At 45.5% G+C, this 25,097-nt stretch overlaps 1 protein-coding gene and 1 long non-coding RNA gene across 4 annotated transcripts in view; one reads left to right on the plus strand and one right to left on the minus strand.

The window, feature by feature from the left end:
- The window catches only part of LOC121269195 (SRC kinase signaling inhibitor 1-like), a 329,853-nt gene that overhangs the window by 141,051 nt on the left and 163,705 nt on the right, over positions 1 to 25,097 (minus strand). The window lies entirely within an intron of this gene.
- Positions 14,039 to 24,868, plus strand: LOC121269196. Its single transcript, XR_005941320.1, has 2 exons — positions 14,039 to 16,203; positions 24,794 to 24,868. It is a non-coding gene; the product is annotated as an uncharacterized LOC121269196 (long non-coding RNA).

Consider the following 25,097-nt stretch of genomic DNA (forward strand, 5'->3'; position numbering starts at 1 on the left):
TGGTGATGGTGAGCCGCCTTCTTGAACTGCTGCAGTCCCTGTGGTATAGGTACACCCACAATGCTGTTAGGGAGGGAGTTGCAGGACTTTGACCCAGCAACAGTGAAGGAATGGGTGAAAAAGTTCCCAAGTCAGGATGGTGTGTGACTTGATGGGGAACTTGCAGGTTGTGGTATTCCCATGCATCTGTTGCACTTGTCCTTCTAGGTGGTAGTGGTCGTGGGACTGGAAGGTGCTGTTGAAGGAGCCTTGGTGAGTTTCTGCAGTGCATCTTGTAGATGGTACACACTGCAGTCGGTAGTCGAGAGAGTGAATGTTTAAACTGGTGGATGGAGTACCAATCAACCAGGGCTGCTTTGTCCTGGATGGTGTCGAGCCTCTTGAGTGTTGTCGGAGCTGCACTCATGCAGGCATGTGGAGAGTATTCCATCACACTCCTGACTTGTGCCTTGTAGATAATGGACAGGCTTTGGGGAGTCAGGGGGCGAGTTGCTCACCACAGAATTCCGAGCCTCTGTCCTGCTCTTGTAACCACTGTGTTTATATGGCTAGTCCAGTTCAGTTTCTGGTCAGTGGTAACCGCCAGGATGTTGACAGGAGTCCAACTCTGTGGGAGCCTCCGTGTCACCCAAACACCCAATCTTTCAGCAAGTATCGGCACTCTATTCAGCTAAGGAGGGATCACACTTAAGCACAGTCTTGTCCTTGTCCAATGTCCACAGCATCATACGCCATCTTGGCTGAAGTCAATTAGATAAATCAAACCTGGGACTGACAATGAGCAGCTCACTGCCACTGTGTACCAGCAGTAAAATAAAGAGGCATTAGGTGCAATTAATGGGTAAAAATGATCAAGTTTTGCTTGAAATAAAGGCTTCTTGAAATGTGAAGTTAAATAATTTTCCAAATAATGATGTAATGTATTTTATTTAAAACTCCCATTTTGATTGTTAACCTTAAATTGCATCTTCTACCTCTGTAGCGGATGACTGAGAAAGCAGGCTTTATTTGAAAAAAAATCTACTGCATGAAGACTATTGTCTCTCCACTGGCTGGTGCTCTATACACACAGACAGATAATTACTCATCCAGTACACAGGACACTGAGCCAACCTGAGTTTGAGCTCCAAGCTTGAAATCTGTACAGCTGTACGACACACACATTTTACTCTGCAGCTTTGGATGCTAAAGGTTTTGTGTGTTTATGTTGAGGGTAGACAACATAATAATAAAAAAAAGAACCCTGAGTTTTGCTCCAAGAGCCTTCCTTACAAGCATCAAGGAAGATTTCCACTGTGCACTGTAGACAGTGAACTAAGATCAATATTCTTTTGTAAATGTGTTCTTTTTTAATTCACTACACACCGTGCATGCAGGAAATCATTGCCCTGCTGATGTTGAAAGTACAGCCCTTTCAATGAGGTTGAGCTGCACACTCATTCTGTTAATTGGTACAGCAATTATAAGGAAGAATTTAGTTCCCGATACACATTTCCTCCTGCAATTCTACCAGCAATAATATTCCGTTATGTTCCTGAGAACTTAAAAACTTAGGTAGGACACAAAAATGAATTTTTGTAATAACAGAACACATTTGTGGGGCAGGGTAGGGGACAGTGGCATGGTTTGGGCGGGGGGGGGGGGGGCGGTGGGGGATGCAATGGAGCAGTACCTGTGGGGAGCTGATTTCATGGGTTCAACCACATTTGAATTCAACATTTACAATAATACAAAGTGATAGAAGTCAGAAGCTGGGTTAATAACTATCATACTGTAAGGCCCACCTCATCTCTCCCAAACCTACCCTTTAATCTTGTGATGGGGGTGGAAAATTGAGTTTAAAACCACTTTCAGAGGCAGGTGACAGACTCTCCATTCACTTGCTTCATTTGAGCACTTTGGAATGAAAACCATACTTACTCCCAACCCTGTAAATCTGTTATTGACAGACGGGAACCAAATTATCTTCCTTTTCTGGTGAGTCAGCTCCTGCTTACTCCAAAAAGAAAGGGGCATGTTGGAAAATGATTTTTTTTTTGCAATTGACTGTTAGGTTTCTCTGGTGCTGCTGCTCTAGGTGGCTCACAAGCTATGTCACGCAGATTAGCACCGGCAGGTTCATTTAATGGAAACATTTGACAGAAAAATATTCATTCACCATTAAAGATTAGCAGTAAGAGGCTAACTGGCAAGTGTTAAGCAGCCTCAGAGCAAAGATCACAATCACCGAGAGGGAATAGTGAAGCTCAACCAAAGCGACCACCAGTATTCAGGGCCACACCCACCAGCCCCAACCCTAACAAAACCTCCAAGGACCAAACGAGTTTTCTTTATCCCCCTAACCCTCCCAACCTTTATCCTTCCCACTGCAGCAGCCTGATGTGTTAATATATCCCTCCTACAGGCACCTTAAATACAGTCAGTGACACAGTGGCTTCAGAAATCACCAGAAGTTGGCCAAACCAGTGTGTGAAAGTTTGAGGACCTTCAAGGGCAAGTCTAGGGAACATTAGCATAGTGGTAGGTGTCGCTGGGCTAGTAATCCAGAGGTCTGGACTAATGTGCCAGGGGTATGACTTTAAAACCCATTACGGCAGCTGGGGGAATTTAAATTTAATTAGAGGGGGTGCAATGGAGGCTCAGCAGACTAATCCCTCGGGATAGCAGGGTTGTTTTATGAGGAGAGATTGAGGAAACGGGCCTGTATTCTCTAGAGTTTCAAAGAATGAAAGGTGATCTCATTGAAACTTAGAAATTTCTTACAGGGTGTGACAGGGTAGATGTGGATAGGATGTTTCCCCTGGTTGGTGAGTCTAGAGCTAGGGGACACAGTCACAGAATAAGGGGCAGGCATTTAAGACTGAGATGAGGAGAAATTTCTTCACTTAGGGGGTGGTGAATCTTTGGAATTCTCTACACCAGAGGGCTGTGGAAGCTCAATCATTGAGCATGTTCAAGACAGAAGTGGAGAGATTTCTGGATATTAAGGACATCAAGGGAAATGGGGATAGCCATGATCTAATTGAATGGTGGAGCAGGCTTGACAAGCCGAATGGCCGACTCCTGCTCTTATGTTCCTATGGGCTGCATTTTACGCTGATCGAGCGGACGCACGCCCGATGTCATTGCGCACACGCAATATTTCGGTCGACGGTTGCACGTGAGTTTTGGAGCTGCACCCACCATCAGTTAAAAGGCCAGTTAAGGCCATTAAAAAGGCAATTGACCAAGATTTCACTGTGCCTGTGCGATTTCATGCTCATCGCATAGGCAAAACAGGCAGGTGGGCTGCTGACATTTTGCAAAAGCCTCATCCAAGGGCGGGATAAAAAGGGCCTGCAGCATTGCCAATGTCAGTAGTGAGGAGTTTTGGAGATAGTTTGCTGCTGGTTGCTTATTAATACTTGGCAGCTTCATCTCTGTTTGGGGCTTCATTGCTAGCATTTCCAGGCTGCTTGTCAGGGGCTTATTGATGTCGTCAAGGCCCCCAGTGGATATTAACCATATGGTCCCTCCCAGATATCAGACAGTCTTCTTTTACTCTGGCAATAAGGGTTTGGTCTCCGCTGGAGGCACCTCCTCCTCTGAGGAAGAGAGGGGCAGAAAGGAGGCCAGGTGTCTCAGTGCAGCTTCCAGGGAAGGGACCTGTGGGAGGGGAGCACAGGCACAAAGGGTGCAGGGCCAGCAGGTAGTCCAAGGCAGAAAGGGCCACAGAAGACACAACTATCCTGCTGCCATGGTTTACAGGTGGCAATGCAGCCACCTCAATATGTCTGAGGTGCAATGCCGAAGGAGGCTCCGCCTCTCAAGGGAAACTGTGACCTCCATTTGTCATATGATTAGGCCTGAGGTCACCTCCGACTGTGCAGATGGACATCCCATGCCAGTGGCTCTGTACGTCAGGGTGGCCCTCAACTTCTATGTCTCCATCTCTTTCCAGGGGTCAGTGGGGGGTCTGTGTTGTCACAGCTGCGCAAATCTGGTGACAGACACTCTGTTCAGGCAGGTCATGACATTTATTCATTTCTGTAGGGATGAGGCCAGCCAGGCTGTGTGAGCCAGAGGATTTTCAGCAATTGCTGGGATCCCTCACATCCAGGGTGCAATTAACTACACACGTGTCCATCAAGGCACCAGTGGGTCAGCCAGGTGCCTTTATCTACAGGAAGGGTTTCCACTTCATGAATGTGCGGATAGTTTGTGACCTCAAGACGCATATTCTCCAAGTCTGTGCAAGGTACCCTGGCACCTCTCATGACGCTTACATCCTCAAATATTCCCAGGTGCCAAGGCTAGTGCTGCAGCTTGGCTAGATGGATGGCTGCTGGGTGACAAAAATTCAAAAGGTGGCTTATGATGCCTCTCTGCCACCCAAGGACAGAGGCAGAGCAGCATTATAATAGGAGTCATGCCTCCACAAGAGCGGTGCTAGAGAGGACCATAGGTCTTCTGAAGATGCGCTTCCAACACTTGGACCATTCAGGGAGAGCACTACAATACCCCCCCAAAGCGGGTGTCACTGATAGCAGTTGCATGCTGCGCTCTCCTCAATCTGACTCTGGCAAGGGGGGACCCACTTGAGGAAGAGGATCTTGACGCAGCTGCACAGGCCACAGAGGGTGAATCCAGTAGTGAGTCAGAAGAGGAGCACAGTAAAGAGAATGCTAAGGGCGTGTACGCAGACCTTAGGGAGGCAGCAACACCAGGGACCCCTTGATCTAACAGTCCTACAACTAGGCTGCCAATGATCTGTTCCCACCTCGTGCCGAGGCTGCTGCCTCCATCCTGGATCTCTGGAATGCCCCTGTCATGTGAGCCCAAAGTCCACTCAGTGCCTGTGCAATAAAGTTTAGAGCCACTCATGTCCAGCATTACATAGTGGCATACCCTGCAGCAAAAATAAAATGCGAAGCATATTCAGGCCATCACAACAAAAGCAAATTTAATGTTATTGTCACATTCAAATCACATTGACATGACCATTACTGTTGTTGATGTCCACACCAGTAGACATATAAACCAAACATAACTGAACAGAAGATCTCCCGTGAACAGTCCCTCTTGTGGTCATGGTGCCTTAAACTCTCTTGGTATTCCACTGCAACCCCCTCACTGGCAGCGACATTGGAGACAGCCTGCTGACTCTGGTGTCTTGTTGGCCAAGGTGGTTGTCCTCTGGCCAGTGGAGCCTGTGCTGGCCCCACCTGCGAGCGAGCGGCCAGTGCCACGGCTGACATCTCTCCAATCATCACAGCCTCATCAGGTGTCACAGTCACTGGTAGAGGGGTGGAGGAACTGCTGACGTCATCCAGTGCCCTGAGATGAGCCCGCAGAGACAACAAGCAGCTCATGCGCCACCATGAAGTCACTCTGGATCTCCCTGCTCACCATTGATGGACGGGCACCTAGCTAGGATACTGGGTGCCTCATCCATCTCCCACACTGGCATTGACCACCTGAGGTCTGTGTGAGGGCTTGCAGGTCCAAGTGCAACCCTAGGAACCCCCGATTCTGTCCCAGGAGTTGCCTCTCCAGAAGAGTTGCCACCGTCTCACTGGAGGAGGCAGTGCGCTCGGCCATGAGGGTCAATGCAGTGCTTATACTCTGCATGGACCCCTCCACAACAGAGACCATGGCATGCATACCCTCATGGATCTCTGCCAAATCTTCCCACACATCCTGTGGTAATCGATGACTCTGGAGGCTCATCATCTGCCTTCAACCCAGCATCATCCTGGTCTCCAGCAGTCCTCTGACTGACGGCGCCCTGGGCATTCACTGCCTCCGCCTGCACCTCAAACGAGAGTGAAGTGCCCTCAGCAATGTGCACCAACAATGCAGCTGATGTTCTAACGTTCACCGAGGTGCTGGTATCTGTGCCTGCTTCAGAGTGCGGGTGTGACGCAGGTGCAGATGAAGCCCGGCAGTTCTCTGACATCAGGGATTGCCACTTTGGGGTCCTCTGAATGAGTGCATGCTGGCGAATCTAAGGAAGAACAAGGACATGTCATTAGTTAAAGTCATCACTCTGTCACTGTGCATGCCAGGCACCCTGGTGAGACATTGGAGATCTGCATCATGATGCCATTGTCTTTTAATGATCAATGGGGACTCCAGGTTTGAGGCTCCAATCAATGAAGAGACTACACTAGAATGGTCGCACAAGCCGAGAGTCTTACCTCTGTGCACTGCACTTTTACCTTCGTCTGACACCCCTGCCTCTCCACAACTGGTTGCACGTGGAGTGTGCCGGTTCTCTAGCTCCAGGGTGTCCTGTTCGAACCTGGTCATCAGCAGCAGGTCAGGCAGGCTTCCGCCTGTCTGTGGTCTCTCCAATTGGTTATGGCTTGTCTTCTCTTGAAGCGACTGAGGAGCTTTGATTAGTCCGCTCTCTACCTGCAGCGCCATTGCAGCCTGGCCAATCCCACCTGAGGAACACCTCGGCAGGGCACATCAGAGTAGAGGCTCTCAAGCCGCATGGCAATTAGTCTAAGTTTCCAGGGTTCACCCCCTTCGCCAGCTCTAACGTCAGTGGCAGTTGGCACCCCTGCTCTAACACCCCTGAGCTCCACGGGGGAATGGCCAGCCATTAACACTTCACCACACTGATCCATGCCAACATGCTATTTACCTTTCCTGAGTGCAGCAGGTCATTGAACATCTTGCGGCACTGCACCCATGTGCACCGCATATTGTCATGGCTGCTGACCCGGGCTGCCACTTCCTCCCAGGCTTTATTCCTCAGGTGTGGTGGCCTCTTCCTAGCAGCCACCTCCTCCAGGAGCATGGCAATACACTTGCCCAAAAAGCGGGGAGCGAAGTGCCCACCCAACCTGCCTTCCGGCCTAGTGTCTCCAGCCGTTGGCAAGGCCATAAGTACATTCTCTGCAAAGTAGACTGTATGCTTCTTTACCAGCAGCCTTTTAGGGGCTCCCTGTGCCATTTTTAAACTGGTTGCCAGGCTGCCATTGGACCTGGCGCACAATACACCCCCGCCCAGTCCTTCCCGACCATTGGGAAGCTGCGTTTCATGCTGGGCGGGCCTTGATTGGCCAGCCACCGTGAAATCGCAGTTCGGGGCCGATCGCAATCTGGAACCTGTTTCCCGGCTGCTCCCGGGCCCACCGATCACGCCTGCCCACTGAGCTGAAAACTTAGCCCTATGTTTCTAATTACAAGTAATTAAAGTATAGTATAAAATGCTATTCTTATTAATATGACCATGAAACAATCCGATTGTTGTAAAAACCCATCTGGTTCATTCACCTTCTTTAGAGAGGAAACCCGCTGATCTTACCTGGTCTGGCCTAAATGTGACTCCAGACCCACACAACACAGTTGTCTCTTAATTGCCCTCCGAAATGGCCGAGCAAATCAAATGTAGGTGGCTCCCAAGCAGCTGCTCAAGAGCAATTAAGAATGGGAAATAAATGCTGGCCTTCTCAATGATATTCACATCCCAAGGATGAATAAAAAGAAAGCTATAGCCAGTGCAAATTGAGTTTCCATGATCTGTAACACTGGTTTAAAATCACATTGTGCTGGAAGTCAACCCTTCCCAATAAAACTGGCCACACCCCCAAATCGAATTAATCCTGTTCCTTTTTGGGAACGATTGGCAATCTTGCTCCAAATTGTGGTCTGTATCCAAATGTCAGCCCAGTTGGACAGCGTAATAAAGTGTAACTGTTTATTTAAACCCCTTTGCATTAACATTATTGAAGGGTATATTTAAGAGTAACAACCTGGTGCAGTTGTATTAATACAGGTGAAAATGAGTTTATCAAAAGAAATAAGCATTCTTAATGATAGTGACTAGTCCAGTGTGTGTGAGTAACCTGATATTAAAACACTGAAGATGTCTTTTTAAAAAAACATGTACTGAAACATTTACTGGTTTCATTTGTGTAGACTAGTGAATGAAGTAGCAATTTTTTTTTTAATATTTAAAAACTTTCAAGAATTGTCTATCACCTTTGTGCCAAAGAGAGTTTAATTTGAAGAGCCTCCATGAAAGGCCACAAATAGTCGCAATTAGCGGAAACTCTCCGTGGACCCACTGCTGGATAAAATAAGCATGGTGATGGGTTACACTGAGGAGATTGATGGAGAAGAAAATATTCACCTGTTAGAAATAAATGGCGGGGGACACTTATCTGCTCTCCAAGAGACTGCAGTGAAAGGTTATGCCTTGTGCAAAAAGACCCTTCCTTACCAAGTAATCATTTTGGTCACAAAACAAAAACAGAATTACTTGGAAAAACTCAGTAGGTCTGGCAGCATCGGCGGAGAAGAAAAGAGTTGACGTTTCGAGTCCTCATGACCCTTCGACAGAACTAAGTAGAAATAGGAAAGGAGTGAAATATAAGCTGGTTTAAGGTGTGTGTGTGTGTGTGTGTGTGTGTGTGCGCGTGTTGGGGGGGGGGCGGTGCGGGGGGGAGAGAAGTGGAGGGGGTGGGGGTGTGGTTGTAGGGACAAGCAAGCAGTGGTAGAAGCAGATCATCAAAAGATGTCACAGACAACAGAACAAAAGAACACATAGGTGTTGAAGTTGATGATATATATCTAAACGAATGTGCTAATTAAGAATGGATGGTAGGCCACTCAAGGTATAGCTCTAGTGGGGCTGGGGGGAGCATAAAAGATTTAAAAATATTTTAAAATAATGGAAACAGGTGGGAAAAGAAAAATCTATATAATTTATTGGAAAAAAAAACAAAAGAAAGGGGGAGGAAACAGAAAGGGGGTGGGGATGGAGGAGGGAGGTCAAGATCTAAAGTTGTTGAATTCAATATTCAGTCCGGAAGGCTGTAAAGTGCCTAGTCGGAAGATGAGGTGTTGTTCCTCCAGTTTGCGTTGGGCTTCACTGGAACAATGCAGCAAGCCAAGGACAGACATGTGGGCAAGAGAGCAGGGTGGAGTGTTGAAATGGCAAGCGACAGGGAGGTTTGGGTCATTCTTGCAGACAGACCGCAGGTGTTCTGCAAAGTGGTCGCCCAGTTTACGTTTGGTCTCTCCAATGTAGAGGAGACCACATTGGGAGCAACGAATGCAGTAGACTAAGTTGGGGGAAATGCAAGTGAAATGTTGCTTCACTTGAAAGGAGTGTTTGGGCCCTTGGATGGTGAGGAGAGAGGAAGTGAAGGGGCAGGTGTTACATCTTTTGCGTGGGCATGGGGAGGTGCTATAGGTGGGGGTTGAGGAGTAGGGGGTGATGGAGGAGTGGACCAGGGTGTCCCGGAGGGAACGATCCCTACGGAATGCCGACAGGGAGGGTGAAGGGAAGATGTGTTTGGTGGTGGCATCATGCTGGAGTTGGCGGAAATGGCGGAGGATGATCCTTTGAATGCGGAGGCTGGTGGGGTGATAAGTGAGGACAAGGGGGACCCTATCATGTTTCTGGGAGGGAGGAGAAGGCGTGAGGGCGGATGCGTGGGAGATGGGCCGGACACGGTTGAGGGCCCTGTCAACGACCGTGGTGGAAAACCTCGGTTAAGAAAGAAGGAGGACATGTCAGAGGAACTGTTTTTGAAGGTAGCATCATCGGAACAGATGCGACGGAGGCGAAGGAACTGAGAGAATGGGATGGAGTCCTTACAGGAAGCGGGGTGTGAGGATCTGTAGTCGAGGTAGCTGTGGGAGTCGGTAGGCTTGTAATGGATACTGGTGGACAGTCTATCACCAAGGATTGAGACAGCGAGGTCAAGGAAGGGAAGGGAAGTGTCAGAGATGGACCACGTGAAAATGATGGAGGGGTGGAGATCGGAAGCAAAATTAATAAATTTTTCCAAGTTCCGACGAGAGCATGAAGCAGCACCGAAGTAATCATCAATGTACCGGAGAAAGAGTTGTGGAAGGGGGCCGGAGTAGGACTGGAACTAGGAGTGTTCCACATACCCCATAAAGAGACAGGCATAGCTGGGGCCCATGCGGGTACCCATAGCCACACCTTTTATTTGGAGGAAGTGAGAGAAGTTGAAGAAGAAATTGTTCAGTGTGAGAACAAGTTCAGCCAGATGAAGGAGAGTACTGGTGGATGGGGATTGTTCGGGCCTCTGTTTGAGGAAGAAGCTAAGGGCCCTCAGACCATCCTGGTGGGGGATGGAGGTGTAGAGGGATTAGACTTCCATGGTGAAGAAGCGTTTGGGGCCAGGGAACTGGAAATTGTTGATGTGACGTAAGGTGTCAGAGGAAAAACGGATGTAGGTGGGAAGGGACAAGGGGAGAGAGAAGGGAGTCAAGATAACGAGAAATGAGTTCTGTAGGGCAGGAGCAAGCTGACACGATCGGTCTACCGGGACAGTTCTGTTTGTGGATTTTGGGTAGGAGTTAGAAGCGGGCCGTCCGAGGTTGGGCGACTATCAGGTTGGAAGCTGTGGGAGGAAGATCCCCAGAAGAGATGAGGTCAGTGACAGTCTTGGAAACAATGGCTTGATGTTCAGTGGTGGGGTAACTTCAACACCTATGTGTTCTTTTGTCTGTGACATCTTTTGATGATCTGCTTCTATCACTGCTTGCTTGTCCCTACAACCACACCCCCCCCATCCACTTCTCTCCCCCCACCCAACACACACACACACACACCTTAAACCAGCTTATATTTCACTCCTTTCCTATTTCTACTTAGTTCTGTCGAAGGGTCATGAGGACTCGAAGCGTCAACTCTTTTCTTCTCCGCCGATGCTGCCAGACCTGCTGAGTTTTTCCAGGTAATTCTGTTTTTGTTTTGGATTTCCAGCATCCGCAGTTTTTTGTTTTTAATCATTTTGGTCCCTTATTTACTTACTTGGCACATGACATCTCATCTGAGTATTTCTGTGGGATGGTTCTGTCTAAGTCTTTGCAGCCAGGATTTCATACTCCATCCATAACACAGAATCTGAAGCTTAAGGAATTTATATAGTAACTTTCACAATTTCAGGGCATCCCTAGAGCACTTTAGAGGACCCAGAGCCAATTAAGTACTTATGAAGTATAGTTGCTATTGCAATGCAGGACACAACATAAACAATTTGTGCACAGCAAGCTCCCATAAGCAGCAATGCGATTATATGCTTCAGTGATGTTGATTAAGGATTAAATATTGGCCAGGACAAAAGAAGCAAAACTGATATTCAGGAGGAAAGGCAATGGTTTGCCTGAGAGCAACGCACATACAAGAGCTTGTTTCTGTTGCACCACAGAATAATAATTGGCCACAGGTATTTTATTCTACTCTACCTAACAGCTGTTATCAAACCTGCTTCACGTATGAGAAATGTAAGCTCTGTTTTTGATTTCTGCTTTAATCATTTGTTTTTCTTTACATCCATTCACAATCATTATTTATCTTAGTTGGAGAAAAGACAGAAGAACAAATGAATGCAAGAAAAATGAGGAGAAGCCATTCAGCCCTTTGACCCTGCTCCATGATTCAAATGGTCATGTCTGATCTTCTACCTCAGCTCTCGCCCTAACCCCATAATTCGTTAATTCCCTTAGTCTCCACAAATCTACCAAATCTACAAAAATTCTACAAAACTAATATCAACAAATTTACAAAAATCTATCAAGCTCAGTCTTGAATATACTCAATGACTGGGAATCCATAGTTCATAGGTAGAGAATTCCAAAGATTCCTAACTTTGAGTGCAAAACCTTCTCCTCAGTTCTGTCCTAAATGGCTGGCCCCTTATACTGAGACTATGACCCCGATTCTATACTTCACAGCTAGGGGAAACATCCTCCGAGCATCTACTCTGTTAAGCCCCATAGGAATTTTATATGTTTCAATGGGACCACTTCTCATTCTTTTAAATTATAGGGAATATAGGCCTAGCGTACTCAATCTGCCTGTTTATCTTGACACTGTCACCCTGGGGCACCCTCGGACAACATTTATTTTTTGGCTTTTTGGATGTGCAATAACTGGCACAGTATTTAGAACAAAGTATTTGATTGTTCCACGCATCAGTATGGTCAGTCAATCGAGCAGTCACTGTTCACCCATCACCTTCCATTTGACTGTCATGTTTTGAAGAGATGTCAGGATAATTAGTAAAAGCTTCACTTCACAGCATCTCAGCCCCAAGAATCATACTTTGCTCATTTTGCAACAATTTAATAAACTCTTCATTCTGTAATATGAAGTCCTGAACTCTCAGCCCTGATGATCAAATCTTGCGCAGAAAGATTTCTGTCCCAGTGCAAGATAAATCTGAGACACCTGGGATTGAGGATATTTGATTAGTAGTCCTAGTTGATGTATCATGGAGCACACAAGCAGCAAAAAGATTAGACAAATTGATGGGACAGCATTAATGCAAGAGTTTTTAGCTCCATTTACCAGAGATGCCAACTTAACGCTTTATAGGAAGTGTTGAGGACACAACTATCAATTGGTAACGGTCACTTACAAATGACCTCGTATGCCACTCATGTATTTGCTATTTTCTCATGGGAATCATTTCAACTTTGAAAGTTCTCCCCTACTTGTGGCTCATTTGGTAGCACTCTTACCTGAGTTAGAGGAGTTGTTGGTTCAACCCATCCTTCAACTCTCCAGACACTCGAGCCCGAAATCTAGGTAGACACTCCCAATACAGTACTGAGAAAGTGTTGCATTGTAAAAGGTGCACTCTTTCAGATGATTCCTGTCTGCTCTCTAAGGCGATTGCAAAAGATTGTATGGTGCAATTTTGAAGAAGTAGCAGGGAACTTCTCTCTGGTGTCCTGGCAAATATTTATCCTTCAATTAACATCTCAAAAACAGGTTAACTGGTCATTATCACATTGCTATCTATGGGAGCTTGCTGTGTTCAAATGAGCTGCGGTGTTCCCTACATTGCAACTGTGACTACATCAAAAGTTCTTCATTGTCTGTAAAGTGTTTTGAGATACTGTGAAAGGTGCTATTTAATTGCAAGGATTTCTTGCTTGTTCATACAGAGTATCTAGGGTCGGCTTGGAGACTGCACAGAAAAACCATCTCTTGCTTCCAGACTCAAAAATTCGAAGGCATGTGGAGTGGTAGCTTGGTGAGAATAGCTTACTCAATGTCAGAGTGCAGCCTCTGCATTGCAGAAGAGGAAAAAGTTCCAGGGCTCTGAGGAAAGGACAGGGGAATGGGACTAATTGGATAGCTTTTTCAAAGAACCAGCAACACAGATAACACGGGCCTTCTGTGCGATCCTCTCTATAGCAAGGCAGCTAGTGAAAGAGCGTAGGAAGACCAGAACCTTCAGCGGATGGTGGAGTCAGATGATGACATGATAGGCCCAGATCATGCACAGTGCTCCCCACTGGAGACACTAGAGCGTCCACACGGAAAGAAGTGTCAGAGCCCAAGACGTAGTGATGGCTATTATCAGAATGTGGAACTGAAGTGATTCCACTTGGAGTTGTTCCAGCATCCAGACATTAAAAACCGTTTGGTTCCGGTGCATCAGACCTCATCTCCATCAATGGTAGAGTCGCCAACTCTGGCTGGGATGTGTCGGCAGAAGTGATGTCGCGGAAAGAGGGCGGCATGGTGCGAGCGGGTTCTAAAGGAGCACGACGGAGGAAAGCGCATCAACTCCAAGGAGGCAAACGGGGCAAATTAGCAGCGAGGGTGAATAACCGTTAAAAGTTTAGCGGGGTGGGTGGGTGGGGGGGGGGGGGGAAAGGAGCTATACCCACGCTTAAGGGGCTTGTTGCAAGACCCGACGCCATGGTTTCACACGGGGATATTAGGAGCTGCTAAAATTGGGGAGGAAATACATTGCTTTTCCCTCTAGGCTTTGGATGAAAAGATCTGAGGTGGAAGTCATCCAAACCCCCTCCTCCGCTCCCCCCGCCCCCACTTGGGCGGCTCACACTCGGACGAACCGCCGCTGCTCGCGGCCTCAAGGAAATTCAAATCCCATCGCAGCCCGCCAAAGTCCCAGCCAATCAGAGAGCTCCTGGCTTTCTCTCTCTCTCTCTCTCTCTCTCTACCCCGCCCCCCCGGTTTTAAGGTTTGAATTTGATTGGCTGGCTTTGCGCTGGCTGTGACGTCACTGCGCGGCGATGCCTCGTGCTGGGAGTTGGAGCTTCTTTGCCGTTCCCGGCGGTTGGCGCTGGTCCGGCTGCGGCCCCCACAAGTACGTGTAAGCTCCCGGCTTACATTCCATCCCATCGCATCGCCAGCCAAGTACGCAATCGGATCACCGTCGTCGGTTTTCAATGAACGATGAGCTTCTGTCAAAAAAAAAAAATAATGTGCATTGTATTCATGTGTCTGCTTAAAATATCCTTTTAGAATCTCCTGGATTGCTTTCCATAGCCACCGGAAGGCAAGTGCCAAATTCCGGTTGATTCCGGGCCAAACCGGGATGGTCGGCCTGGGCCAAAATGAAATTCAGCAACCGGCGCGGTCTTCACTCCGTCGGAGTTGTGGGAGTAGCTGAGTGGCTCACAGAGATCGAGCACGGACACGATGGGTCGAATGGCCTCCTCCTGCGCTGTAATCATCGTGTGATTCTAATCATCGTAACCCTCCTCTTCCCAGTGCGTTCATTCTCGCTGGATCGTGATTCCAGGGGCCAAGAAGTCCTCCAGTAGTTCATCTCAGTTGGCCTTCTTCACACGGGACCCCAGAGAGCTGTTCGATCATGCGGCCTGCACAACAACAAGTTTTCTCATGTGATTTGTGTTGGCCCGAGTTGAGTGCAATGCCTGACCTGGCGGCTGCGACGAAGGGCGGTGTGTCCCGTGAGGCGTCGAAACAGTCGCTGATTAAAGTCAGCAAGAAGCCGCCTAAGAAGCGGAGAAAATCTCGCAAGCAGAGCTATACCATTTACGTGTACAGGGCGCTGACCCAGGTCCACCCTTCCACCAGGATCTCGTCCAAGGCCATGAGTGTTATGAATTCCTTCGTTGTCGACATTTTCGAGCGCATCGCCTCCGAGGCGTCGCACCTCATTCACTACGACAAGCGCCGCACCATCTCGGCCCGGGGGATCCAGAGCGCCGTCCGCCTCATGCTGCCGGGGGAATTGGCCAAACACGCCGTCTCCGAAGGCACCAAAGCGGTCACCAAGTATACCAACTCCATTTAGGTCGACAATTCTGAAGATTATATAAAAAAAAAACAAGTTTTCTCATGTGACATCTAAACTGCTCATTTTGCAGCCAGGCCGGCTGAGTGGGAATTAAATGAGCGATTACTTCCTTGCCTTCTCCACCAGCTCAGGATCGCTGAAATAAATTATAACACCTTTCGTGACAGCTATAGCGCAGTGGGTAGAACTCTCGCCTTTGAGTCACAGTGCTGAGAGTTCAAGTCCCATTCCAGAGCTTGAGCACAAAAGTCAAGGCGCACACTCCAATGCTGTACTGAGGGAGTGCTACCCTCTTGGGGGTGCTGTGTTTCAGATGAGATGTTGAACCAAAGGAGAGCAGAGGAGCTATCCTTGGCATTTTGGTCAATAGTTATCCTTCAGTCAACATGAGTAAAAGAATCTGGTCATTATCACAATTATTTGTGGGAGCTTTCAAGTGGAATGCCATTGCTTCTGGGGCTTTCCCACTGGCAAGATGGTCAATGGCCTTGTACAATAATGGGCTCACTGTCCAGTTCCTTTATGACAGGAAAGTCTGGAATGGCAGTGAGATCCTCACCTCTGACAACATTCTCCGTTGTGAAGAATTTGAGGGAGCGTTCCACTCACCTTTCTATGTGCTTGCTAGGTTCAGAGTAGATCATCCATATCTTTGTCTTCAAGGAGGGGATGATTTGGTTGCTGCAGGTCTGTTGCTTTCTTGATTTCTTCTTAAATCCTTGTAGCATCCCAGGATTCAAAATCATTGTATGCATTTTTTTACATTCGTTCACGGGATATGACAGTCACTGGCTAGGCCAACATTTATTGTCTATCACTCATTGCCCTTGAGAAGCTGTTGGTGAGCTGCCTTCTTGAATCACTGAAGTCCATGTGGGGTAGGTACAACAACAGTGCTGTTAGGGAATAAGCTCCAGGATTTTGACCCAGCGACACCTTCAAGTTGACCAGGACTGGAGTCAATGCATGGGAAGTTCTCACTGCTGATAAGAGGGCCTGGCGACAAGCAGCCAGGAAGGGCATGGAAAAAGTAGAGGGCAAAAGAAATGACCAGATTGTGGAAAAGAAGGCCTTCCTTGAAGGAAGAATCTGCCTCTACAGCCACAGATGACGTTCAACGCTGAAATGACATACACCGAGGGTGAAAATAATATATATATATACATAAATTATATATGCGTGTGAGCGAAAGTGTGTGTGTGTGACCGAGAGTGAGTGTGTGTGAGGGAGAGTCTATGTATGTGAACGAGTGTGTGTGCATGAGTGAGAGTCTGTGTGTGTGAGTTGCTGGGTGCAAATTGGCTGTGTTCCCTATATTTCAAGTGCTTTGAGACATCCAGTGTGAAAGATGTTACAAAATGCAAGTTTTTCTTGCTTCGGAATAGCTGTGCCCACTAACTGAGCACAACAGAAAGTACACTTCAAAAGAAGTACTTCATTGGCTGTAAAGCCCTGTGGGACATGCTGAGGTTGTGAAAAGTGCTATAGAAATGCAAGTTCTTACTTTATGGTTTATATCTCAGTAATGCGCCACCCACACATTTAAACCTAGAATGTGGAATATTTTGTTTTGACTTAGATAGAAAATCGTGAAAATATGCATTTAAAAAATGGCAGCTGCCATTGGTGAAAAGTTTAATGCTCATTGGTGTCACATTGCAGATCCTACTCATCTCATTGAGAGATCGCTCCCTTTAAGTAAGGACTTAACCTGAGGGGATAATAAACACTGACTGCATTTGAACATGATAGAAGTAAGGTATTGCCCCTCTAGACTGGTAAAGCAACCTCGGTTCTGTAATAATGTGCAATAGGAATACTCTTTCCATCATTTCAGTGGCCCAAGGGCTGATGGATTGATATTTGGCAAATTAGCCCTTTTTATTCACAGAGAGTTACAGAGATGACAGATGCCTGCTTCAGAGAAGGCAATATCCAGTTTATGTGGGTGATGGGACTGTTAATCCTTGCTGAATACATTATTCTGTTGTTTAGCTTTCCTTTTAGTACGACAACAATGAAAACTAAGACAGCCAGCTTTTGTTACATTGCCCTTTGTATAATAACATAATCTCTGGAGGATTCTCCAGGCAGCTCAGCATTCCTTCGAATAAGTACTTCGATGTAGAGAATGCCTACCTCCTCACCAAAAAACATCACTTTAACAAACAGCATTGGCATTTTAATCTTGTGTTTGAAAGTTCTCCCCTGATGGCCAAGTGAGTTAATTTAATGAATAGCTGAGCCATACAGATGTGAATAACCCCAAATTCAAGCACTGGCCTCTGCTGGATTATTATATCTAAGCTCAGGTCTTTGGTGCCAGGGACTTAGGAGGAAGGAAGATATTTGTCCAATGCTGCCCTCTCCATGGGTTTACTTTTGAACTTGGTTGAAAAATTACCAACTCTTTTGGGGAGGGGAGATGGGCACAGGGTAAAAATCAACTAATCTGGGGCAAAAGTTCTAACTGAACTCATCCTGTTCAAATTGGGCTAGAGGAACAAGGATATGCAGTACAGCTCACATATGTAGAGGCGCTGTTTAATAAAGCTATTAAAGAAAGCAAAAAATACACTGGGGCTAATTTCTAGATGGATGAGGTTGAAACTCAGAGAAGTGTTATTAAATTTGTATTGAAGCACTGCCTACAGTCCTGGTCTCCGTATTATAAAGAAGATACAGAGTCACTGGAGAAAGTTAGAATGAGATTTACTCGAATTATAACAGAATTGTTTGGTAGTACAGAACTTGAATATTGCTCAAATGAGAGACATCATGTACTGATCAGGACGAATACAAGAATGCTGAATTTTAAACGATCACAACAATTTATGCTACAGTAGAAAAGGGTGCTGATTGGTTGGCAATTTGATTCTGATTGGCCATAGCATTGCCATGGAGAAGGCAGCCTAGCACACAATTGAACAACGTTGTCTTTGAATTTCAGTGCTGGTATGATGTCAAGTACTTAGGCCTACATCCCAGTGATTGGCTGATTGAATCATACAGCAAGCTCCTTTGGTTGCTCATAATAGGCAGAGTACAGACCATACTCAACCAGCCCGCGCTTGTAAAACCCAAAACAAAATGTCTACTGTTAGATGTGATTCTGTGATTGGGCAGCACTCGCTGAACAATCCTAAGTGCGCTTGTAGCTACACTAACAACCAATTTAAGATAATCAGTCGAGCTCGTAGCGTGATTCATTTATGCTTACTAGAAGTGACATACATTCATATGCAGGAACCCATTCCCCACAAACAAAAGAATCATGTTCAAGCCATGAGCCTTTTTTGAAATACCTGGGTTCTTGGGGAGCTTTAGTTCTCTGTTGCTTTCTCCATAGCAATGCCTCAGCCAGAGTCAACATGCCAACCAGTCAGGACCCTTTTCTCCTGTAGTATAAGTTGTGATTATTTGAAATTTGGCATTCTTGTGTTTGTCCTGATGAGTGCACAATGAAAAGCTTCGGCAACATGTCTCTCTTTTCAGTAATATAGCAGAAATGAGTAATCAAATCTATCAGAATAAAATGAGTGGGGATCTTTTCTCTAGGAAAAAATACTGGGAGGTGATGGAATAGAGGTCTTAAAGATTATGGAAGCGTTTGATAAGGTAGATGTAGAGACATTGTTTCCACTTGTAGGTGAGACCAGAACTAGTTGTCATCAATAGTAAATCCAATCGGGAATTCAGGAGAAACTTCTTTACCTATAGTGTGATGAGACATTATGGAACTCGTTATCACAGAGCGTGTTTGAGGTGAACAGCATTGATGCATTCAAGGAGAAGCCAGATAAACACATGAAGGACAAAGGAACAGAAGGATATGTTGATGGGGTTAGGTAAAGAGGGTTGGGAGAAGGTTCATGTGGAGCATAAACACCACACGGACCAGTTGAGCTGAATGTTTCTGTGCTGCAAACACCCTGTGAGATTCCAATTATCATTGTACTGGTTTGAAAAGAAAATAGACAGACATACCTTGGTGATCACAACAAGCCAAAGAAGGGGTTTGGCCATGAATTATGGGAATAAGATGATTGTCTATTATGGTGAAGGGTTCAGTACTGGATGACACAAATAAATAAAAGTTAGGAATTAAAAAGGGCAAGTCAGAGTCAACTTTGTCACCCATAGACTAATGAGCTGGGGAATATGTTAACATGGAAGTCTGGTCAAATGGGCAGCAAAATTGATTTTAAAGATAATTAGATGCATTCCTATGAAGAAGGGATAGAGAGTTGTGGTGGGGCAGATCTACTGGCTGCTCCCAATTGTCTTAGCCTGGTCTTAAAAATTCGTACAATACAACAGTTACTGTGCTTCAAAAGTACTCCACTGGTTGTGAAGTACTTCAGTACCTCCTGAGGGTGGGAAATGAGCTTTAGTGTCAGCCTCAGTTGGTAGCACTCTTGCCTCTGAGTCAGGTGTGGATTCAAGTCCCAGTCCAGCTGAATACAAAATCGTGGTGACCTCTCCCAGTGTCTTTCAGATGGGATTTAAATCAAAGCTCTGGGTGGATGTAAAAGACCACATGGCACTGCTTTGAAGAAGAGCAGCAGAGTTCTTACCAGTGTTCTGGCCAATATTAAAACCAACAACATTAACAAAAAGGTTATGTGGCCACTACTACATTGCTGTTAGTGGGAGCTTGCTGTGTACAAACTGGCTCCTGCATTTCTTACATTACAGCAATGACTACACTCCAAAAGTTCTTCATTGTCTGTAAAGCATTTTGGGACATCCTGAGGTTGTGAAAGGTGCTACATAAATGCAAGTTTTTAATATCCTCGTGCCATCAGGATTTCTGATTTTGAACAGGATGTTTTATCAACTAGATCCCTTTCAGGATTTCACTGCAAGCAGAGATCAAGAGCCTGCATTATTTAGAGACAAAGCCTTGTGAATTTCTCCAGCGTGTACATCTGCTCTGACTGACAACAGGTTTGCAGATCTGCTGTTTTCACGTGCACATGAAGCTTCAAACATTCCTGCTGTTCTGTCATTCTCCCAGCAGGCAGATCAATACAGTAACTACGCCCTTAAATATTCAGAGATTTCACATTAATTAAACCCTCCTATGGAGAGGAAATGCAGGAAAAGGCAGAAGATGCTAGAATTACACAGGTCTAGGAAAGGAATCTGAGAGGTTAATACTTAAGGTGGAATTCTTTATTTATGTTTGCTATCTCAGACACTGACTGACCTGCTGTGTAGTTCCACTGTTTCTCTCCTGAATTCAGATCCCCAGCTTTAATTGGAAACAATGTACAGTGTGACGGGGAAAAGGCAAGAGATTGGCACTAAGTTAAAATGCTCAGAGAGCCGGTGCAGACATGATGGGCTGAATGGCCTCCTACACCATAACAATTCTGTGATTTTTATTTTACGTTAAATCTCTTCTGGGTAGAAAGGTCTGCTGGATAGTTTCCTGTTGCAGGACAAATTCTAAGCTTTCTTATTTGCTAATGGTATTTCTAACTGAGCTGTACATGAATCTGTTTAAAATGAGGAACCTGATTACTTGTGAACTTCAGATGGTTGTGAATCTTTGCAATTCTCTACCCCATAGGGCTGTGGATGCTCAGTTGATGAAAATATTCAAGACTGAGATCAATAGATTTTTTGGACACCAAGGGAATCAAAAGCTATGGGGATAGGGTGAAAGTGGCGTTGAGGTAGAAGATCAACCAGGGCCTTATTGAATAGCAGAGCAATGACCTACCCTTGCTCCAATTCCTTATATTCTTGTGTTCTGTCTGTGGCTGCAGTCCTCCTCGGTGTGTTAGCATACTCTGCTGCCTGAATCCTAACTCCAAATCCCATTCATCATCACCCTATCTGCTCACTTACCTACATTGGCTCCTGGCTAAGCAACATCTAGATTTTAAAATTCTCTACTGCCTAGGAGGACAAGAGCAGCAGAATCATGAAACCACCACCACTTGCAAGTTCCCCTCCAAGTCACACACCATCCTGTCTTGGAATTATATCATTGTTCCTTCACTGTAACTGGGTCAAAAAACCTGGAGTCCCCTTACTAACGGCACTGTGGGTATTCCTACACCACGTGGACTGAAGAGGTTCAAGAAGGCTATCAAGGGTAATTAGGGATGGGCAGTAAATGCTGGTCTTGCCAGAGATGCCTGCGAATGAATAAAAAGTCCTTCCCCTGAATTATGGGTGCTATAGGAATGGTAATAGGCCATTCAACCCCTCAAGGCTTATCTGCTATTTGATTAGATAATGCCTGAACTGGTTTTGACAAAGTATTGGGTGCATTTCCCAGTGTTTGGGTTGACAATGAAGGTGAGTGTTGCAATTGGGGAATAGAAGGATTGGCTCACTTTGAAAATGATGCCTTTTCCCCTTTGGAAATGGATTATTTTTCTTTATATTTAAAACTAGCTTTATTCTGCTGTATATAATCCATGACTGGGAGAGCTTTTTAAATAACATAATAGCAAATAGGGATTCCAAACAATTCCAGTCAAAACTCTGGACAAACCGCACTTGGCTACTCCATGCTCTGCAGTGAGCTCTTTTGCTAGACTCTGTCCCATCCTACCCTTCCTCTATTCCCCCGACCCTGCTTGCATTGCCTGTCACTCTCCATTCCTCCAAGTGTTGTGCTTAGTTTCTCTCTTCTTCCTCTAACCCTCCAAGCTTCCCCCCAGATTCTCCCCTCTAACTTTAACACCCAGAATCCTCCCTATTACTTCCCATTACTCTTCACTACCCCCCTAGTGCTGTCCCTAGTTTCTCTGCTCGAATACAATGCAGGAACCATTGTTGGCCAGCAAGCACAGGGGTGATAGGTGAACAGGACCAAATATATTCAGATATAGGCAACAGAATTTTGGATGAACTAAAGTTTACAAGTGGTAGTGGGATGGCTCTTTCTCGGATTGCAATGACTTGTCGTTGGGCTGGCTGTGACCTCCTATCCATTCTCGACTCTCCAGCACCACTCCCCACTATTAAAATACTCACCTCCTCATTTCTCTGTATTTAGGTTGGGATGGCAATAGGCTGGTTAGTAAACATGCACTAAAATCAAATCTCCTGCACTCTGGGTAAGTGATCATATGCCTTGTGTGTGGGCCACAGGTTGGGAACTAGCATGGGTAGTTGGCTGGCTGATTGCCTTATACACAAGTATATTTGGTAATGTATCACATTGCATTAATCAGGAGGTAGCCCTGGGCTGTGCAGAATGGACCAACCTGAAATCATGTTGTTCTATTCTTCGACTGATGTAAACATGCAGCCTGTCTGTCACTTCCAGTGCCTCTTGTGCAGGGCTGAACTCAAACACACTGCTGTTTGAAGGTGCGGAGCACAAATAATTGAGAAAGCTATAGCTATAATTACAGAAACTTGTCAGTTCAAAAACAGCAAAGAGCAATTAGCAGCAAGTCTCACAACAGGGTGAATGACAAAAAAAACTATTCTGTTTAAACCTAAGAATGGGAGTGAAGCAATATTGTATTTGAACTAAAATCCATCAATGTGCATTATTCCGGTAGATGGTTCCCTCACTATAGCCCTGCCTGACTCTCAGATAGCACACAGGAAAATCCACAATACAGAACTGCATTGGGGAAACAATAGGTCTTATGGCATGTTACATGATAGTATGGTAGTCAGAAGCATGTTGCTATTAGGGGCATTAAGGGGTATTGATACCGTTAACCCTGAGATTAATTGACATCTTTGTGCCTCCTAACATCCTCAGGATTTCTCAAGTACTTCAAAATCCAGTCAATTATTTTTTGATGTACAGCCATTCCCGTTGAGTAGCCAAATGCAGCAGCTAATCTGCTCACGGCAAGGTGCTGCAAACAGCAAATAAAATGAATTAATCTGTTTTTGGTGGTGTTGGTTGAGGGAGGAAAGTGGGCCAGGATACTAAGAGAACTGCATGCTCTTCTTTCAATGGTGTTTTGGGATCTTTATCATTGACCTGAAAGACTCGTCAGTACTGCGTTGAATTGCTAACACATCTTAGATTATGTCGTGCTCAAACCCTGGAATGGGACTTGAATTCATAAAATTCTGACTCAAAGGATCAAGTTGACAGTCAATATTAGTGTTGGAAACAAAAACAGAATTACCTGGACAAACTCAGCAGGTCTGGCAGCATTGGCGGAGAAGAAAAGAGTTGACGTTTCGAGTCCTCATGACCCTTCAACAGAACTGATCTTTCTTTACAAAGGAGGGAAATATAAGCTGGTTCAAGGTGGGGTGGGGGGTTTGTTAGGATAGGAGCAGATCATCAAAAGATTTTGACATCTTTTGATGATCTGCTCCTATCATAACACCCCCCTCCACAACTTAAACCAGCTTATATTTCCCTCTCCTTGTAAAGAAAGATCAGTTCCGTTGAAGGGTCATGAGGACTCGAAACGTCAACTCTTCTCCGCCGATGCTGCCAGACCTGCTGAGTTTGTCCAGGTAATTCTGTTTTTGTTTTGGATTTCCAGCATCCACAGTTTTTTGTTTTTATTATTATTATTAATATTAGTGTTGGTCTCGTCACTGACTGATGTAATCACCTGGTGCCCTGGTTAATACACTCCTCCCTCAGCTAACAGTACAAAAACAATGTAATTCGTTATTCAACTCACTAGTCTTAGCAGTATCTTGCTGTTTGCCATATGGCTGCTATATTTGGTTAATTAACTACTGCAACAGAGGAATTAACTGCGCACAAAGTGCTTTGAGCCATTTGAGTGACGCTCTAAGGTACTTATAAGAGTTAACGTTTGTGCTGACTGTGAGTGAGTTGGTAGCATCCTTGCCTCTTAGCCAGAAGGTTGTGGGTTCAAGTCCCACTCCAGGATTTGAGCACAAAAACCCTTGGCTGATACACCAGTGCTGCACTTATTGGAGGTGCCAGTTTTTGGATGGAATGTTAAACTGAGGCCTTGTCTATCCTCTGAGGTGGATGTAAAAGATTCCATGGCGAAGAAGATCACTGGAGTTATCCCTGGTGTCCTGGCCAATATTTATCCCTCATTTAACAGCACAAAAAATAGATTATATGATTCATTATCACATTGCTGTTTGTGGGATTACAACATCTGCAGCAAGACAAGAGACCAGTAGGAGGGGACGAAGAAATGATGAAGAGGTTCAAAACTCCTCATTTGGGTTTCTTCTACGCTGCTTGCAGAACACCTTTCAGCTCACAACAATGCTCAATCAACAGTTGATATTAAGGGGATGGATTAAGACAATTAGTGAAATAATGTGCAGCTTCAGGGCATTCAATGCCTGAGATTTAATAAAGCATCCACTAGCTATTAGAATTTCATTAAGTAACAGGAACACGAGAGCAGTAAAGCTCTCTGACTCTTTCTCCCCTCCTTTAAGATACTTAAAGCCTCTTTGACCAAAGCTTGGTGTCAGTTTCTGTCTTATTACCATCCTCTGAAGAACCTTGGAATATTGTACCACACTAGAGGTGTGATATAAATGCAAGTAGTTGTTATAATGTCAAGCTTCTACAAATCATTGTGTAGAATATTGCAGCCAGCTTTGGATGCCTACTCTTGGAAAGATGTTGACGACATGAAGAGGTTGAGTTTGATTAAAAGATGCTGAGGGCGAGAGCCTTTACATAAGGAGAAACTGAGACTCTTTTATTAAAGCAGAGAAGGACAAAAGTCCTGATGAAAGGCTATCGACCTGAAACATTAACTCTGTTTCTTTCTCCACAGATGCTGCCTGACTGGAGTGCTTCCAGCATTTTCTGTTTTTGTCAAGATCAATAAAGAGATCTCATGATGTTGAAATGATGGGAATTTTTAACATAAATAGGGAAAATCTATTCCCATGGCAATGCGATTTGGGAACTAGCGGATGTAAATATGAGGCTGAAAGATGACAGCCTACTCATGGACAATAGAAATTACAGGACTTGGGTTTGGATCTAGAATGGCAGCAGGATGATAGTTAAAAGAGAACATGGTGGCTTCTCTTTGAATTTGATCCCACAGGGCCACTTTTATACACTTTATACGC

This window comes from Carcharodon carcharias, chromosome 23 (assembly GCF_017639515.1).
Source record: "Carcharodon carcharias isolate sCarCar2 chromosome 23, sCarCar2.pri, whole genome shotgun sequence".
Lineage (NCBI taxonomy): Eukaryota > Metazoa > Chordata > Chondrichthyes > Lamniformes > Lamnidae > Carcharodon > Carcharodon carcharias.